The sequence below is a fragment of the Eptatretus burgeri genome, chromosome 12, assembly GCF_056783735.1.
Source record: "Eptatretus burgeri isolate ZD-2024b chromosome 12, Ebu_testis_v1, whole genome shotgun sequence".
In the NCBI taxonomy this organism is placed as follows: Eukaryota; Metazoa; Chordata; class Myxini; order Myxiniformes; family Myxinidae; genus Eptatretus; species Eptatretus burgeri.
Genome location: NC_140972.1, coordinates 62115214 through 62133379, shown reverse-complemented (window position 1 = coordinate 62133379; position 18166 = coordinate 62115214). Strand labels below are relative to the sequence as shown.

Below are 18166 nucleotides of genomic sequence, written 5' to 3'. Positions count from 1 at the left end.
ACCCTCCCACCCTCTGGTCTCTCCAGCTTCCACCAACAAGCCCCGATCACACAGGTTATTCTTGAATTCCATACCTCATTACGCTAACCATTTCTAAGCTGAATGCTCACCTCCATTCCTTCACCCCTCTCTTATTTTCTTCTGTGGAACTGACTCCCTATGTCTACTGTTCTTTGCTCCACTTCAGTCCATCAAAAGGGCTGACCCAAGTCACCTCATGCTTTCTTCTATACCCACCCCTGCTCTCTTCCTCTCTTTCTGATTGCCATCACCCTCTCATACCCCACCCTTTTTCACACTCCTTTCCTTTCTGCCACTCACTCACTCACTCATGTGCAATGTCTTTGTCTTCCTCTTCCTCATCCTCTGTCAGTCTGTGAACCTATTGGTCGATTTAATTTAGCTCCTCCAAGAGCCGAGATTTCTGTTCACAAAAAAGTGTTCACAACTTCTATGACTACAACTGTCCCCAAATACAAATGATTACTGAAAAAAAGCGAATGTACGATAACACTTTTATTTATAGTCCCTCTCTCTATCGAGTGCAGCCTGTGGCTGCTGGTTGCATCATTGGTTGGGACGTGGCTATGCCAGCTGATGCAGTGTCCCCCTTACCATTGCACTGGTACTCATTTTGCTGACCTCAGAAGGATGACAGGCTGAGTCAACCAACTGGTGTATTAATTCAGCAGCCCAACAGGGTTTGAACTCAGGACCCTAGGATCCAAAGCCACCACCCTAACCACTAAGCCAACACCAGGCTACTATATTGTTGTGGTTACCAAATTCGCAAACCACCATTCAGGTCCCTTAGGTGAGGTATCTCGGCAAGTATATGTGTAGTTAGGCCCAAACCCGTTGTCTAGTGGGAATACATGTCATTTATGCGTGCTGCGACTCTTCAGGATAGCCGTTTTTCTTTTACTATCTTTATTTCGGACCAACCGCCATGATTACCACCACAACCACAACATCAACCACCAACCACAACGCCGCTTCACCACAACCGCCACGACCTTCACGTCACACCTCGCAACCGTAGCATCGCCACCGTTCTTGCCCCGCTGTGGGTACCGGTGTTGGACTCGTGCAGGGCGCGCGTCGAACAGCGTGTACAAAATCACGGATTTTGTGCTTCAAAAACGGATCAAAAACGACACACGCCCACTTTTTGCCGTCCAATCGGTGAGCGAGGGGCGGGTGGCCCCGCCCCCAGGGCGATCGATATATGCAAATTTATGGATCAAAAAGCCTTCACGCCCACTTTTTCTCGGGCCAATGGGGAGCGAGGTGAAAGGTCAAAGGGAGGGGGTCAAAGGCGAAGCTACGGGGGGGATAAAAGGACCGTGTTCGTCAGTCAGAAAAGAAGAGCAGAGTCAGGAGAGTCCAGAGGAGGAGAAGAAGGGGGTCGGAGAGTCCAGAGGCGGAGAGTAGGAGAGTCGGAAACAGAGTCAAGACTTCGCGGGCGGTGGAGCTGCTCGTCGTGTGCGTTGGAGTCGGAACGGAGGGGACGGAGCTGTGGAAAGGCGGCGACACCAGACGAGGGGGTGCTCGCGTCGTGCAGGGAGCTGCACCCGAGGGAGGCCAACAGTGCGACCTGGCCGAGGTGGAGACGCTCGTCGCGGGATAATAAAGATCCTCTATTCCCCGAGCATCAGCAACCCCCTCCTGTTTCCCCCCGCGCTGAGATAGTGCGACCAAGGGGGCCCCTTTCCCACCCCCTACCAGACACCGTCCGCGAGGCCCGCGGAGTTGAGGCGCCATCGCCGCTCCTCGTCTCATCACCAGACAGGTAGGCGCGACCCGGTCTCGGCCTCAGGCCCGCCTCATCTTTGAGGGTCCTCTATTCTTTTCCTTGGTTTTGGGTATGTGTTGTCGGCGCCGTCTGTGAAGTAGAATTGTATAAGTGTTGCCGTGTGCTCGGTAGTCGGTATTAGCTCTGCATTGTGTTTTCGCTTTTACATTTGCTTTTTGTGTAAATTGCATTGTGTCTTTTCTGTGTGCTTTTGGTGGAATTGAATGTGTGCTTCCCGTGTGCCGCGAATAAATGTGCTTTATTGTTGAACTGTTTCCCGCTTCGCTTCGTCATTTCTTTCTTTGAATCCTCATCTTGCTTCACGTAAAGGGTTGGTAGTGGGCTGAATACGCCCGATAATTAATCGAACCGTCGAGGTCGACGATAACACCGCTCGGTTATTCTGATAGTACGGAACAGGTCGCTTAAGTGGCCCGTGTCCGAAGTCGACCTGCGGCGAGGTGCGATCGCCCGGTCTACCCTCCGCGTGGGTACTTAGGTAGGTCGAATTTGGCGAGCAACCCTATCCCACGCGGGGGCTGATTGGCTCGATCGCGGTGAGACCGAAAGGTCCACCCGTGACTGGTTCCCGGCGTTAGTCCGAGAGGGTCAGGACTGGATTGTCCGTCCGGTGGGCGACGTGCCGCGATTCGAGTTACGTGGCCGTCAGCACGCCGGCGGGCGCGAATCCGCAACACTGGTGTCAGGAGTGGGATACAAATTCATCGCCCTCCTCGCGGCACTGGTATTGGAGAACAGGAAAACGGGCTCTCCTGTCTCCGGCTAAATTCACGGGAATCGGTCCAGGGGTGAGAGAAGCGACCCCCGATTCCCTCCAAATTACGGGCGAGCTAAATTAACCCTTCACGAGAAGCAAGATGGCGTCTCAAGGCGAGCGGGTGCCGGGTGGATTAGGTATGTGTAATAGTAATGTAGAATCCATGGCTCAGGACGAGATCACCGTGCAAGAGAAACCCGTACCAGAAGGTTGGGAAAGGCATCGATGCCGTTCATCTGGTCGGTTTTTTTATTATAACCCCACCGCTAAATGTAGTCAGTGGGAGTGGCCAGGGCAGGTGACGATACAGCATGTTATGGAACTCGTGCAGAGCATAACCAACGAAATGAAGAGAAATACGCAACAAATGGAAAATAAAAAAATGGATGGAAACGCACTCGAAGCGAAAAACCAATTAAAAGAAAGCCAGGAGGAGACAGAGGAGGGATTGAAGGTCGAAACGGTGGAGTGTGAGAAAAGACTTCAAGACATGACGAAGAGAGTTGATAAGCTGGGACTGGAGGGAAAAATGGAGACAGAGGAACTGGGAAGGCGGGTAGAAAACCACAAGCGCAAGCCGGAAGAACAGTTAGAAGCCAAAGCAAAGTCTGAGTGTGCGGAGATGAGAAAGAAATTGGAAAAGAAAGTTTCTGAGTTACAGAAACACCAAAACAAAGAGAGGGAACTACAAAACGAACTGAGAGTGTTAAAAGAGGAAAGGAAGAGAACGGAAAATGAAACTTTAAGAAACCACACTGTACAGATCGAACAGCTGGAAGCGAAGGCCAGACTAAAGAATGAGGAACAAGAAAGAGTAATGAAGGAAGAACGAATGAGACAGGAGAAAGAAATCAGTCAGTTGAAAGAAATGACGAGATTGCAGAAGGAGGAACAAGAAAGACAGTGGAATAGAAAACTGAAAGAGTATGAATTTGAAACTGAACGACAAAAGGAAAAAAATAGGGTTGAATACGAGGAGAAAGTAAAGGAGCAAGGAATGAAGCAGGAAGGAGAAATCAGGAGATTGAAGGACACAACGAGATTGGAGAGGGAAGAACGAGAGGAACAATGGAATAGAAAACAAAAAGAACATGAATCTGAGGTTGACCAATTGAAAGAAAAGCTGAGGCTGGAGTACGAGGAGATAGACAAAGAACAGCGAATGAAACACAAACAGGAGATTAACCAAATTAAGAAAACCATGAAACTGGAGAAGGAAGGACAGGAGAGGAAACGAGGAAGAGTAATGAGACAGCAGCAAATGAAACACAAAAAGGAGATTAACCAAATGAAGCAAACCATGAAACTGGAGAAGGAAGGACAGGAGAGGAAACGAGGAAGAGTAGTGAGAGAACAGCGAATGAAACACAGGAAGGAAATGAGCCAATTGAAAGAAACGATGAGATTGGAAAACAAAGAGCAGGAGGAACAGTGGGAGAGAAAACAACAACTCTATGAGTGTGAAATTGAACAACTAAAACGGAGGGAGAACGAACAGCTAATGGGGCTCAGAGAGAAAGAACGACTCAGATGGGAAAGGAAAAGGAACCAGGAAGAGACAAAAAAAAGGAACCAGGAGAGAAAATGTATAGAGACACGGGAGACAGACAAAATAGAGGAGAGACTGCACGATGAAGACGGGGTAAGTGACGCACACACACGGAGGTAGTGGAGGATAAAGGGGGTGAGCTGGCGGACTGGGTAGAGACCCAGTGCGAGCACCTGGATGGCCTCCTCCAGGAACGAGGGGAGGGAGTCTGCCCCCTTGAGGCGAGTCACGACCAGGTGAGTTCGGTCGTGCTTTGCGAGGTTGAGGGGGCGAGTGCTGCGAACGGGTGCACTGAAAGCTTGGGGGGTATAGAGGCCCCGGAGACCCTTGTGGGGACACGAATCCCCAGTGTGGTTGTCCCTGTGTGTGTGGTGCAAGGTGTGAGTGCGTCCCCGTGTGTGGAAGCGACCCCGTGTGTGAGTGGTGTGGTGGCGATGGTGCCGGAGTACGTGCTTCCCAGCACGCCGTGTGTGGATGAGGCACGGAGTGCGAGTGAGGCACCGCGGGTGAGTGCCCCCGCATGCGTGAGTGAACGGCCGTGTGCAAGGTCGCTGAATGCAAGGGAGACCGTGTGTGTGAGAGAGCGGTATGTGAGGGAGATGTCGGTTGGCATGCGGGAGCACGCAGCCGCGTCTCCCGGTGTGAATGTGATGGAGTGGACTGTGTGCGTCGTAACACGCAGGTATGCGTGTGTGGAATGGAGACGGAGACGGCGACAGAGGAGAGAAAGCCGGGTAGCGGCTGTAGTTGTTTCGCGGACCGTGCCGGGTTCACCCAGCAGTGAGCACGCGGTTCGTGCTGTGCAACGCACGAGACCACCACGTGCTCGCTTGCGAGAGTGAAGTCCCGGTCCGGAAACGCACGCGGTGGATTTGCCGATCCCGCGGACGGACAAAGTTTAGGCAGGTAAATGGATTTGGACCGGACGGGTTCTCCACGCGATCGTGTGTGTTGAGCTCCAACGGGCAAAGCACATGTGTTCGCGTGGGGAACCCCTCGAGACGTGGGGCTTGTGTTTTTTTTTTATGCGCACGGTGACGTCATGGCTGCACGTGTGGTTGGAATCCGGCAGGAGGGGTATCTCTGCCGGATGGAACCGTCCAAGGAGGGACGAGGAACACGTGCAGCTGCATGACGTCACGGGCAGGTGCAAAGTGCGCGAGCTCTGAGTTGCCGCGCAGGTGCTGCGCATGGAAAAAAAAAAAAAAAAAAAAAAAGCAAGCCTCACTTTCGGGTGCACAGGATTCCTGGGCAAGGGGTGAAAGACCCCCTTGACCAGGGGCACAGGATGGAAACTAGTTAGGGGGAAGGGTGAGCTTAGTTAGACCGACTTCATGGGGCAGGGGTAAGTCCTCATGGGGTCCGTGGAATGGATTAATTAGAGGGATTATAGCGAGATTTAGGTTGGGAAATAAAATGATTTATTTGGAGACAGTGACAGACTTGTGGATGTGTAGAGTTGACGTAGCTTAGCGACGTAGTGTTAAAAGGAACGTGCTGTAGTATAAGGGACGACGTGGGAGCACGAGTTAGTTAGGGGATGTAGTTCGAAGGATGGCAGAGTTCAGCGGTGAGTATGTTGAAGAGTTGGTGATTTATGATGTGGAGACATGCTGAGTGAGTGAGGCCAGCGGGTCTGTGTGTGTGGAGTGAATGGGGAATGCATGGTGCGATGAGTGATTGGGGGGAGAAGTGACTCCCGCCCAAGGGACCCCGGGGTCAGAGTAAAGTGAGTTAGCTGGGTTAGTCAAATTGAAAAATGGAGGTCGTTTTGTTGTTGGTGGGAGTGTAGGCTCGAGACCCATTTGGAGGGGTGCAGGAGCCCTGTTGACGGGCTTGGGAGCGTGGCTGCGAAAGGTGAGTATCGCTGAGTGGGTACCCCGGGCACCAGGCTAGTCGGCCGCGGTAGGCCATGGGCCCATGGGGGGCCGGGATAGAGTAGTGGGCACGGGTGCGCCTGCTTGGTGCGGGGGCCCGGGGCGCCATTAGCCGCGTGGGCAGTGTTGTGGGCACGGGTGACCCTCGGAAAGGGGCCCGGGAGGCCGGCCTGCCACGTGTGCGTGTCAGGGGAGGTGCCATGGGGGCGACTCCCGGTGTTAGGGAGCTGGTAGGCTCGGAGGCAGTGTAGTGCCGGGGGTGCCATAGCGGGAGAATCGGCAGAGGGTCGTGCCTGCCAAAGGGAGCCACGTGTCCCAGCCAGGAGACCGTGTGAGGGCACGGAGAGAAAATTGGGGGGCGAGGCCCGAAATTGTGAGGACACCAACACAGGCGACGGGAATCTGGGTTGTTAGAACCAATAGTTTAAGCGCGAGGCGCTTGTTGAAAGCCCCGGGGTAGTTTAACAGTTAAATGGTTAGGGTAGATTAGGAGATGTACCCCTCCGCACCATCCATCCCCTCGCTGTCGTTGTGGGCCGCTGGACCCACTTTGGTTATAGATCGCCGAACTCTGGGGAGGCCATTCTGAGGCTTCGTTGGGCCTCGACACAGGACGCTAGCTCTCCCTTATTCCCCTCCGGGAAGGGAACGTAGGGGTGGGGAGTAGGCGAGGTGACAGGATAGGTTAGCCGAACAAGGACGATAAAGGGGGTTAGGGGACGATTTATAGTGGGGAAGTAAAAATAAAAACAACAAAAAAATAAGTTGGGGCTAAATTGGGGTTTGACAAATTAAGGGAGTGGGTATAGACAGTGACAGGCAAAGGCGATAGGTGGGAGGGAGACAGGTAGGTAGGTCCGAGCCCGCCTTCCAAGTGGCCAGCACCACCGCACTCCCTCCACCAACCTCCACTGAACGGCAAGAGCTGGCCAACTTCATCGGCTGGCCGTGTTTTGCTTCAAGGCGGAGGCCGGCCAACTTCGTCTGCAGCTGCTGTGCTGCAAGGCCTGTGCCGGCTGGATCGTCTGCAGCTGCTGTGCTGCAAGGCCTGTGCCGGCCAGTTCATCTGCTGGCTGTTTTTCTTCAAGGCCTGTGCCGGCCAGTTCATCTGCCGGCTGTGTTTGCCTGCAACGGCCTGGTTCTGTGGGCTGAGTTTGCCTGCAGCGGCCTTCTTCTGCGGGCTGTGTTTGCCTGCTTGCCTTTGCCATGCCATGCCCACTGCCCACGTTCACCAGCCCCGTTCAATTTTTGCTTTGCCCCCCCCCCTGTTCATTTCCATGTGCGCCAGGATCCGCAAGGCAACAGTTTGCAAGCTGCAAGAACTGCCCTGTTGGCAGCTACAACACGGGCCTGCAGTGGCGGCCCGTGCACCGTGTTTGTGTTCATGCATCCATTCGTTGTACTCATTGCGTGTGCCACTTGAGCTGGCACGGAGACTGCGTTTGTGCAGCCCATGCACCGTTGTGGTTCACTGCGTTCAGTTCAAAAGGGAAGGCCTTGGACTGCGTGTGAGCAGCCAGCCACGTTCCCTGTCACCTGCATTGTTTGAGCCAGAGACTGCATGCGGGCAGCCTGGCTCCCTGCTAACTGCTTTCTTTTGCAGAGTTCAATGATCCTGGGCCATGGTTTAGTGTAAAATTTGTAAGTTAAGGTTAAGATGTACTGTAAATATGAGTGCGCCCCCGGCATGTATGTCCTAGCGCCGGCAATTTTATTTAAGTCGTCCGTGTGAGTGAGTTTGTTTAGGTAGTTACGCAGCCCTCAGGTTATTTATTTTGGGGACACGAATACCATGAATGTCGCACTCAGGGATCCGTAGGTAAAATGTACTAGGGGAAAACTACACATGATGGCACACGAAAATTTGACGACTCGGGACGAGTCTGTAAAAAGGGGAGGGGGTAGTGTTGTGGTTACCAAATTCGCAAACCACCATTCAGGTCCCTTAGGTGAGGTATCTCGGCAAGTATATGTGTAGTTAGGCCCAAACCCGTTGTCTAGTGGGAATACATGTCATTTATGCGTGCTGCGACTCTTCAGGATAGCCGTTTTCTTTTACTATCTTTATTTTGGACCAACCGCCATGATTACCACCACAACCACAACATCAACCACCAACCACAACGCCGCTTCACCACAACCGCCACGACCTTCACGTCACACCTCGCAACCGTAGCATCGCCACCGTTCTTGCCCCGCTGTGGGTACCGGTGTTGGACTCGTGCAGGGCGCGCGTCGAACAGCGTGTACAAAATCACGGATTTTGTGCTTCAAAAACGGATCAAAAACGACACACGCCCACTTTTTGCCGTCCAATCGGTGAGCGAGGGGCGAATTGGCCCCGCCCCCAGGGCGATCGATATATGCAAATTTATGGATCAAAAAGCCTTCACGCCCACTTTTTCTCGGGCCAATGGGGAGCGAGGTGAAAGGTCAAAGGGAGGGGGTCAAAGGCGAAGCTACGGGGGGATAAAAGGACCGTGTTCGTCAGTCAGAAAAGAAGAGCAGAGTCAGGAGAGTCCAGAGGAGGAGAAGAAGGGGGTCGGAGAGTCCAGAGGCGGAGAGTAGGAGAGTCGGAAACAGAGAGTCAAGACTTCGCGGGCGGTGGAGCTGCTCGTCGTGTGCGTTGGAGTCGGAACGGAGGGGACGGAGCTGTGGAAAGGCGGCGACACCAGACGAGGGGGTGCTCGCGTCGTGCAGGGAGCTGCACCCGAGGGAGGCCGACAGCGCGACCTGGCCGAGGTGGAGACGCTCGTCGCGGGATAATAAAGATCCTCTATACCCCGAGCATCAGCAACCCCCTCCTGTTTCCCCCCGCGCTGAGATAGTGCGACCAAGGGGGCCCCTTTCCCACCCCCTACCAGACACCGTCCGCGAGGCCCGCGGAGTTGAGGCGCCATCGCCGCTCCGCGTCTCATCACCAGACAGGTAGGCGCGACCCGGTCTCGGCCTCAGGCCCGCCTCATCTTTGAGGGTCCTCTATTCTTTTCCTTGGTTTTGGGTATGTGTTGTCGGCGCCGTCTGTGAAGTAGAATTGTATAAGTGTTGCCGTGTGCTCGGTAGTCGGTATTAGCTCTGCATTGTGTTTTCGCTTTTACATTTGCTTTTTGTGTAAATTGCATTGTGTCTTTTCTGTGTGCTTTTGGTGGAATTGAATGTGTGCTTCCCGTGTGCCGCGAATAAATGTGCTTTATTGTTGAACTGTTTCCCGCTTCGCTTCGTCATTTCTTTCTTTGAATCCTCATCTTGCTTCACGTAAAGGGTTGGTAGTGGGCTGAATACGCCCGATAATTAATCGAACCGTCGAGGTCGACGATAACACCGCTCGGTTATTCTGATAGTACGGAACAGGTCGCTTAAGTGGCCCGTGTCCGAAGTCGACCTGCGGCGAGGTGCGATCGCCCCGTCTACCCTCCGCGTGGGTACTTAGGTAGGTCGAATTTGGCGAGCAACCCTATCCCACGCGGGGGCTGATTGGCTCGATCGCGGTGAGACCGAAAGGTCCACCCGTGACTGGTTCCCGGCGTTAGTCCGAGAGGGTCACGACTGGATTGTCCGTCCGGTGGGCGACGTGCCGCGATTCGAGTTACGTGGCCGTCAGTACGCCGGCGGGCGCGAATCCGCAACAATATTTATAGTAATTGCACGCAGTTGCTTTGTTTGCCACAAAACTTATAGCATTGCATCAATAGCATTTCATCACATAGTCTTTGCCAACAAAACAGGAAAGCCGTGATGGTGAAAATCAGGAAAATACCACAGAATTATTTCAAACTTTAACCTGATGCTTTTCCTTATCACCATGAAGTGGCCATGACCACTTATGAAGAAACAATGTTGTGCAAAAATAAATCAGTGGTGCCACCGTCCACTAACCTGAGCAACGTTGTCCCCTGACCTTTGACATAATTAGCTATTGGAGGAGATTTTATTTTGTAGTGGTCGTGTTGATTAACATTCTGACCCTTCAAATCGATTTAATACATCACATCTCGGTAATGATGAATGACAAGTCTTGCTATCCATGTCGTTTTTGTTCCCCGCCCCTCTGACAAGGTTGGAGACGGGGATATTAAAGTGAGCCGCTGGACCGGCACAACAAAAATGCACATAACTCAAAATTGCGTGAATATTTTTGTATCTTTGTAAACCTCCACATGCACTCTCTGAACCCAAGAGCTCTTTAGTAAGGTATCATTCAGCATTGTACGTGCTGTGGTTACGACGTTTACCCCTTTCAGACATAATCTTTCCATTTACATTGATATGTAGATAGATAGACACATATATGTAGATACAGGGTGTCCATAAAGTCCTTTTACAACTTTGAACTTTTATAACTTTTGATGTACACATGATAGAAACAAACTGTAAATTGCATATGAAAACATAACTCAAAAACATCCCAAAATGCAAAGCTCATCTGCATCTGATTTGTACTTAAACTGAACTTGATGAAAACAACAGCTAAAAAAATATATATATTTTTTTTTTGTACGTTTTATTCACTTATGTTCTCTGTGTTCTCATAATAAATGTTTGTTGAAGATTTGCTGACAAAAGCTCAAATGGCAAAAAAAAGAAAGTTATGGTCTGGACAGACACACTGAAGCTCAATGGTAAATAAATAAAGAAATACGGAATGAGATTAAAAGACGGAACGGCCGGATCGCGCTTCACGCACTATCATTACGTAACACTAGCAGGGTGCCCACTCTGCAGGTGATCTTGTCCCAAGCATGCAATATGTTCTGCTGATGCATACCTTTATTTTGGTGGTGTATGGGCAACTGACAGCTCTGTCGAGGCAAAAAACAATAACCTAGGTTATGTGCAAGAAGCAAAAACATACGTACTGCTTATAATTCAAAACAACTCAATGCACTGGAAAACGGTGGGGACAGGAATACTGTACTGTAAATGGTAGACGAGTAATACTTCCACCTCGAGGCTGCGTGACATCATACACATTTACATAGAGAATGTGTGTCATTCCACCTTCCCTCAAGACCACTGGCAAAGATTTTTTTAAAACACACCCCTATACATTAATTGGAGTCATGCTGATCCTATGTAGCAAGTCTGGATGGAATTAGCCCCCAACTGTAGAAGTAGTAGTGTGACAAACAAACACACAAACACCGGTCCGTGAATCATAGTGAGGATAAGGGAAGAAAGGGGGAAGTGATTGTGAATTTAATGTTCCATCTACATTTACTTTTTAACATTGTTCTTAACAAATAGGAACAGGAACAACGCAGGCATGATAGACCGAATGGCCTGCTCATGTACCAAAGTTCCCTGTGTATATTTGTGTAATGTTGTTAAGAACAGGAAGAAATGGGGAGGGAAGGACAGAGAGTTGGGGGTGAGAGCGCATGGAGTTGAAAGAGGGGGATTGAGAAGTTGGGAAGGGGGGGGTGAGGTCTTGGGATTTGGGGCAGTTGAGGACTTGAAGAAGAAAGGGGGAGGGGATGACAGAGTTGAGTGGGGGGAGGGAGTGCAGAGAGGAGACAGAGTGGGGTTTGAGGGATTTCAGGCTTTTGAGGGGGTATTTGGGGGGGGGAGTTGAGGACATTGGGTTGAGAGGGGTTTTGAGGATTTGAAGAAAGGGGAAGGGGAGCACAGAGTTTGGATGTGGTGGTAAGGGGGGCAGAGAGAGGTGAGAGTTGGGAGGGGGGGTAAAGGACATGGAATTGTGTGTGGGTGTCAGGAGGGGGGAGGGGTTAGGGACCTGAAGTCACATTTTACATGATGCAAAATTTTTATGGGTCCGTGATAGTCCCGTTGTGTCTCTTGGGTCTGTCGGCTCTTTTGGGTCCTCTTGGTGTTTTGTGTCCTCTGGGTCTTTTGGGTCCTTGGGGTCTTTTGGATGCCCTGCATCTTTTGGGTCCTCTGGATATTTTGGGTGTTCGGGGTCCCCAGAGTCTTTTGCGTCCTTTGCGCCTTTTGGTTTCTCAGGGTATTTGGACATTTTAGGTCTTTCGGGTCCTCGGGGTCTTTTTGTTACATGGGGTCTTTTGGGTGTTTTGGTTTGGGTGTTTTGGTGTGTTTGGTCTTTCGGGTCTTTTGAGTCATTGGGGTCTTTTGTGTCTTGTGAGTCTTTTGAGTATTTAAAGGTCTTCGGGGTCTTTCAGGTCTTCGAGATCTTTTGGGTCTTCAGGGTGTTTTGGGTCTTCAAGGTCATATTTTAGGTATTTGGGGTCTTTTGGGTCTTATTTTAGGTATTTCAGGTCTTTTGGGTTTTGGAGTATTTTGGCTCTTCGGGATCTTCTGGGTCTTTGGGATCTCCTGGGTCTTTTAGGTCTTCAGGGTCTTTCAGGGTCTTTGAGATCTTTAAGGGTCTTGGGGGTATTTTTGGTCTTCAGGGTCTTTTCAGGCTTTTTGATCCTCAGGGTTTTTGGGGTTATTGGGGTCATTTAGGTACTCAGGGTCGTTTGGGTCCTCAGGGTGGGGGTCTTTTGGGTCCTTTGGGCACTTTAGATTAAGTATTTCAGATTACAATTGTGGGTGATGTCAGGTCAGTTGTCCAATGGGTGAAGAGCGAACATACATATATACACTTGTTCCATTATATGTAGATTACTCAGCAGTAACTGGAGAATGTTTTCAAGAATTTGAAAATTGGATTGAAGGATGTATTAGGAAATATGGCGATGATGTTGAAGCCTAATTTTTTTTAACTGTGTTGAGTAAAAACTTGATGAATTATACTTTCATGCACCATTTACAGTTTGTTTCTATCAGGTGTACATCAAAAGTTTAAAAAGTTCCCAAAGTTCCAAAAAGATGTTATGAACACTCCATATATATAATATATTGTTGTGGTTTTGATGAGTCCCAAAGAGATAAAACCACAACAATATATACACACGCTATACATGTACCTTGTTAGGTGCATAAGACTCTTTTATCTCGTTTGAAGAACTTTTTGAACGCCCCATGTCGGTTATACATACTGCGCCTCGTTGCTTTGTGCACACTGGCCTTCGACAAGCAAATTTCAAAAAGGCTTCCATTAACAACATTCGGCCTTGCGACCAACACCTTCACGTGGGATTAACTGGTCTTTTGGGTCCTTGGGATCTTTTGTGTCTTTAAGGGTCTTTGAGGATAAGGATGTGTCTTTAAGGATGGGGAAACTAGGTCACAAAACGACATCAAATGAAATTCAATAAGTACAACAACAGCAAAAGCATTATTGATGAATCATTCAAAGGAATGCGTTTTTAAACATATTTACAGTGGTTACTCAGAGTTACTCAGGGGATGCAGTGGAGTACGTGGGTAATCCGTTAAAATGACGGTTTGTGGCATTTCAATAACAGCTCGATTCAGTGGTAAGCAAAATGGAAGTGCTGGGAAATGTATGTGTGATCCGCAAGGTAGGGTGTGTATGTATTCACTAGTAATGTGAGGTTTTATATGTATATTTCGATATCATGGAATGTGCTAGATCATAATACATGAGAGCCTCTAGCAATGCAAGTAAACATCTATAGGTGAAGCTTTCTGCTCTGGTTAGAGAGTTAGAAAATGAAGTTCCATTGCTTGACTCACTGAGTGTATAGACACAGCTGAGGTCATGAATCTCCTGATGTGGACCCACGATCCAGGTTGTGGACCCAGTGATTGGAGAGGTTGTGGGTTGAAAGGGTGAAAACATCTTTCTATAAAGAACAGTCTAGTTAATGATCTAGGCAGTCGGAAAATCAATCAATGCACTTTAAAATGACAAGGTCTTAATTTATGCATATACAACGATTTCAAGATTTGCGAAAAAGTTAAGTATTACATATCGGGTGTTGTGGAATTGGTATCATTTACAATGTTCTTTAAATGTCAATGTAAAACATTAGTAATAGCAATTGCTGTTCAATTAATGAGTCTAATTGCAGGAACAGTTGTGTGTGTGTGTGTGTGTGTGTGTGTGTGTGTGTGTGTGTGTGTGTGTGTGTGTGTGTGTGTGTGTGTGTGTGTGTGTGTGTGTGTGTGTGTGTGTGTGTGTGTGTGTGTGTGTGTGTGTCTCTCCCCTGTGCAAATCGTGCTAATAACTCGGTGAAGGCTCATGGGGTTGTTCACTATATTAAATTCCGAAGAGATCTGTGAGCTGTCCCTTGCCATGCTCAAAAGGTGACTGTGCAGTTTGAAAGGCTGCGATGCCATGGTCGAACAGTACATTTACATCACAGCATCACTCTTTGCTTTTGAATCTAGAAAACAAAAGGGAAATCTGATTCAGGTTTATAAAAAATTCTCTTATGGAATTGGCAGCAGTCGACCAAATTTTCTAATCCCACAGAGTCTGCAATAAACTCGAGGACATGATTCGTCCATGCATGAGAGAAGACAGATAATCAACTTGAGGAGGAATACATTATTCCATTGAATGTTACTCGTGGCTGAATCACAAACTTCTTCATGAGTTTTGTATTGCCTGGGTTTATGAACTCTTTTCAAAACCAAACTACACAAACACTGGCCATGAAGTACACACCAGTTTTGGCATAAAGAGGAGTGGTGAGGAATTGGAGGGCTATGTCTAAGTTGGAGCTCTTGAGGATCAAAAGTCAGTGATGTGATGCCAATAAAAGAGGTATCTCGGTATTGAAGTATCTCACCTGTAAACACAAGATACAAAGTAGCTTTATGTGTTCGCAAGATTGCATTCTGTCGTATTTTTTCATGACGAGGTGTTATGAACATTATGAAAATGGAGATGTGAGCACCATGTCACGGATCACTTTGATGTAGAAAACATATATGGAGTGTTACGTTTTGTTTGACTTGTTTGAACACCCCCAAACATCTTGTATTTGCAATTTCATTCCAGCAAAGTGAATTGAGAAGCCAATATATATGCCACTTGCCACCAAAATGCGATGCCTTTACAGGTCTGATGTGAATTCAGTTAGTATTTGTGACAACTACATTTATTTGCTTGGAGTACCCACTACAGTTTCAGCACGAAGCAGAGTCTAATAATTGGTCTCAATGGTGGCTTGCAAGGCGGGGCGGAAGTGGGGGGGGGGAGTGGGGATGGGGGTGGGGTGGGGTTGTTAATTAATCCCTCTTGCTGGTGTACCAATTCTGAGGTTTACGCCAACCTCTTTAAGGACGAAAATGCAATAGAATGCAGCAGTGTGTATGTTGTAAGCCCCAATACTGGCAGTTTATCCGCTTTCGACACAGAGCGGGTGGGTTCGCCCCACTCTTGGCACTTTGTCTGCCTTCGCCACTGCATGGGTGGGTGGGTTAGCCCCCATTCTTGGCAGTTTATCCACCTTCGACACTGGGTGGGTACCGGGTTAGCCTCAGTCCTGGCAGTTTATCTGCCTTCAACATTGGGTGGGTTGCCTTACCAGCCAGCAGAGCGAGTTGCGGAGCCAAAAGCTCATTCGAGCCCCCGCGGCAACTTGGGAGGGCTAACGATAGGCATAATTAGAGCCCTATTAGATAACCACTGAAATATGCTCAAATTCAAGGCAGCTGCATGTCAGCCCCCTCACAAAAGAAATATTGATTCAAGAGTTAGCGCACCAGTGAGCAGGGTTATTATTTAAATTATTTGCTGTTTGACATTTCCACACTAAATTCCAGCAACAAGCAAACGCGACTTTTTCTTTCCTAGATAGCCAAGCGTCATGCGGTGGGGTATAATTAAGTGTAACCTTGCTTTCACTAAGCTGTGGCATGGATACAGAACTTGTACAATACAGGTACTGCAGTCTCTTCGAAGCCGATGAAGTGAACAAGATGGTGGGAACAGGTTATTGTTTACCATCAGCTTTCGATTATACTAGGGTTACTGTATTTAAACTTTGAAAAAAAGGACACTCAAGAGAGAGACACTCCAAAAAAAAAAGAGTATACTTTTTTTCAAGAGTTTCCTTCATGTATCGAGCAATCGTATCAGCAGTCTCATTCAATGTGTTCCGGACATCGATTAATTTTGACTGCAAACCACGATTTTTACAATCAAAATATTGAATTGTTACTGGAAATATTGTGCTTTTCTGAGTCCACATTGGATTGTAAATCAATAACACCTTTATTTGCCACACACACATATGTACCAGCTCTACATACCAAGCACTCAGCTTCCCATTCTTTGAGACAACTTCAAAAACATGGGAATTTTATCTTTAGTTCTGCGGTGAACTTACACTTTCGTTTTGGCATTGTGTTTGGGGGTAGGAAAATAAAATATCAAATAAAGAGCTCTTAAAGAAAATCTAACAAGTGTGTACGGTAATGAATGAGCACGCCACTGGTCTCTTTCTCTGTCTCTGTCTGTCCGTGTGTGTGTCTCTGTCTCTGTCTGTCTGTGTGTCTCTGTCTCTGTCTCTGTTTGTCTGTGTGTCTCTGTCTGTCTGTGTGTCTCTGTCTCTGTCTGTCTGTGTGTGTGTCTGTCTCTGTCTGTCTGTGTGTCTCTCTCTCTCTCTCTCTCTCTCACTCACTCTCACTCTCACTCTCACTCTCACTCTCACTCTCACTCTCACTCTCACTCTCACTCTCACTCTCACTCTCACTCTCACTCTCACTCTCACTCTCACTCTCACTCTCTCTCACTCTCAGATTGGACAGGAAGTAGACACATGAGTGTGATGTTGAAACCCATCCATTTCACTATGAGAGAGTAGTATAGACTTGTACTAAACTGTTTGAGTCCAAACATTACCTAACCACATTTTCTCACCATAGGAAAATGTACAAAAATGTTTAACCATTTAAATAAGGTAAAAAAGTATCCCAAATCTTAAATTGTATCCCTTTGAAAATTCAAAAGCAAAAAAACGGCAAAATCCCGGACATTTTTACATATTAAAAAAAACCGACTGGACGGAGATTTAAGGACCGAAAGGGAGGACATGTCCGGGAAAAACCGGACATATGCTGCCCTAGCTTAACACAATCTTTTGAAGATTGTTTCTCCTTTACAGGTAGATGAATTAACTCAAATAGCTTTCATACTTTTATTGTTATGTATAAACATCGGGGCAATACCCCTGGGTGCTCACTTGGTAGTGGCTGGATAAGAGAACCAGGGAACCACTGGACGGCATGGACAACCCACAAAATATGTAACGGAGAAGAAAGTAACTACCTATGGATTTTTTTGTTTTATGCCGTGCACAAACTTTGGTACATCACGGGTGATAAAGGTTGTGGTCAAGTTTCATCGAAATTGTGTCTGTGGTGTTGGAGAAGAAAAGAAATCCATGTTTTGGGGAGCAACCCCCCCCCCCTCCCATAGAAACCCTCAGACCCTAATTCTTTTAATGGTGTGAACAATCTTTGGTACCCTCACGGGTAATGAAAGTTGTGGTCAAGTTTCATCGGAATTATGTGTGTCGTTTCTGAGAAGTAAGCAAATACCTCTTTTGGGGGACAACTTCCTACTCAAGCCCTTAAACCCCAATTTTTTTTAGTGGTGTGAACAATCTTTGGTACATCGTGGGTGATGAAGGTTGGAGTCAAGTTTCATCAGAATTGTGTTTGTAGTTTCTGAGAAGAAAGCAAATAAATATTTGGGGGGGGAAACCCACCCACTTACACCCCCATAGACCCCGACCGTTTTTTAATGCCATGAACCGTCTTTGGTACATCACAGGTGATGAGGTGGTGGTCAAGTTTCATCTAAATTGTGTGTGTAGTTTCAGAGAAGAAAGCAAGTACATATTTTAGGTTTTGGGAGGCAACCCCTCCTTATATCCTCTTAGACCCTGATTTTTCTTACGTCATGAACAAACTTTAGTACATCATGGGTGATGAAGGTTGAAGTCAAGTTTCATCGGAATTGTGTGTCGTTTTTGAGAAGAAAGCAAATACCTCTTTTGGGGGGGAGCAACCCCCCCCATAATACTCCCTCCATAGACCCCCTCAGACCCCAATTTTTTCAATGCCATGAACAAATTTTGGTACCTCACGGTGATGATGGTTGTGGTCAAGTTTCTTCAGAATTGCATGTGTTGTTTCAGAGAATAAGTTGCAAGTAATGTGGATGGATGGACGGACGACGCACCATCCCATAAGCTCCCGGAACTACCTTCCAGGTGAGCTAAAAATCAGATGAAATGTTTCAAAAGCATTTCATAATCCCTTGTATCTTGTCCGCCTTATTTTGTTGAAGTAATGTGTCAGGTTTAATGCAGACTTGTCATAAC

At 48.0% G+C, this 18166-nt stretch overlaps 2 long non-coding RNA genes across 6 annotated transcripts in view; one reads left to right on the top strand and one right to left on the bottom strand.

The window, feature by feature from the left end:
• LOC147015748 (uncharacterized) overlaps positions 1–18166 on the top strand; it is a 257017-nt gene that overhangs the window by 35877 nt on the left and 202974 nt on the right. For all 5 annotated transcript variants that reach the window (XR_015049819.1, XR_015049818.1, XR_015049821.1 and 2 more), the window contains exon 2: positions 17981–18055. This is a non-coding gene — a long non-coding RNA (uncharacterized LOC147015748). The remainder of the gene's footprint in view (positions 1–17980; positions 18056–18166) is intronic.
• The window catches only part of LOC147015749 (uncharacterized), a 152822-nt gene that overhangs the window by 10756 nt on the left and 123900 nt on the right, over positions 1–18166 (bottom strand). Inside the window, exons 2-3 of the long non-coding RNA XR_015049823.1 lie at positions 13560–13669; positions 10765–10798 (exon numbers count right to left, since the gene is read on the bottom strand). This is a non-coding gene — a long non-coding RNA (uncharacterized LOC147015749). The remainder of the gene's footprint in view (positions 1–10764; positions 10799–13559; positions 13670–18166) is intronic.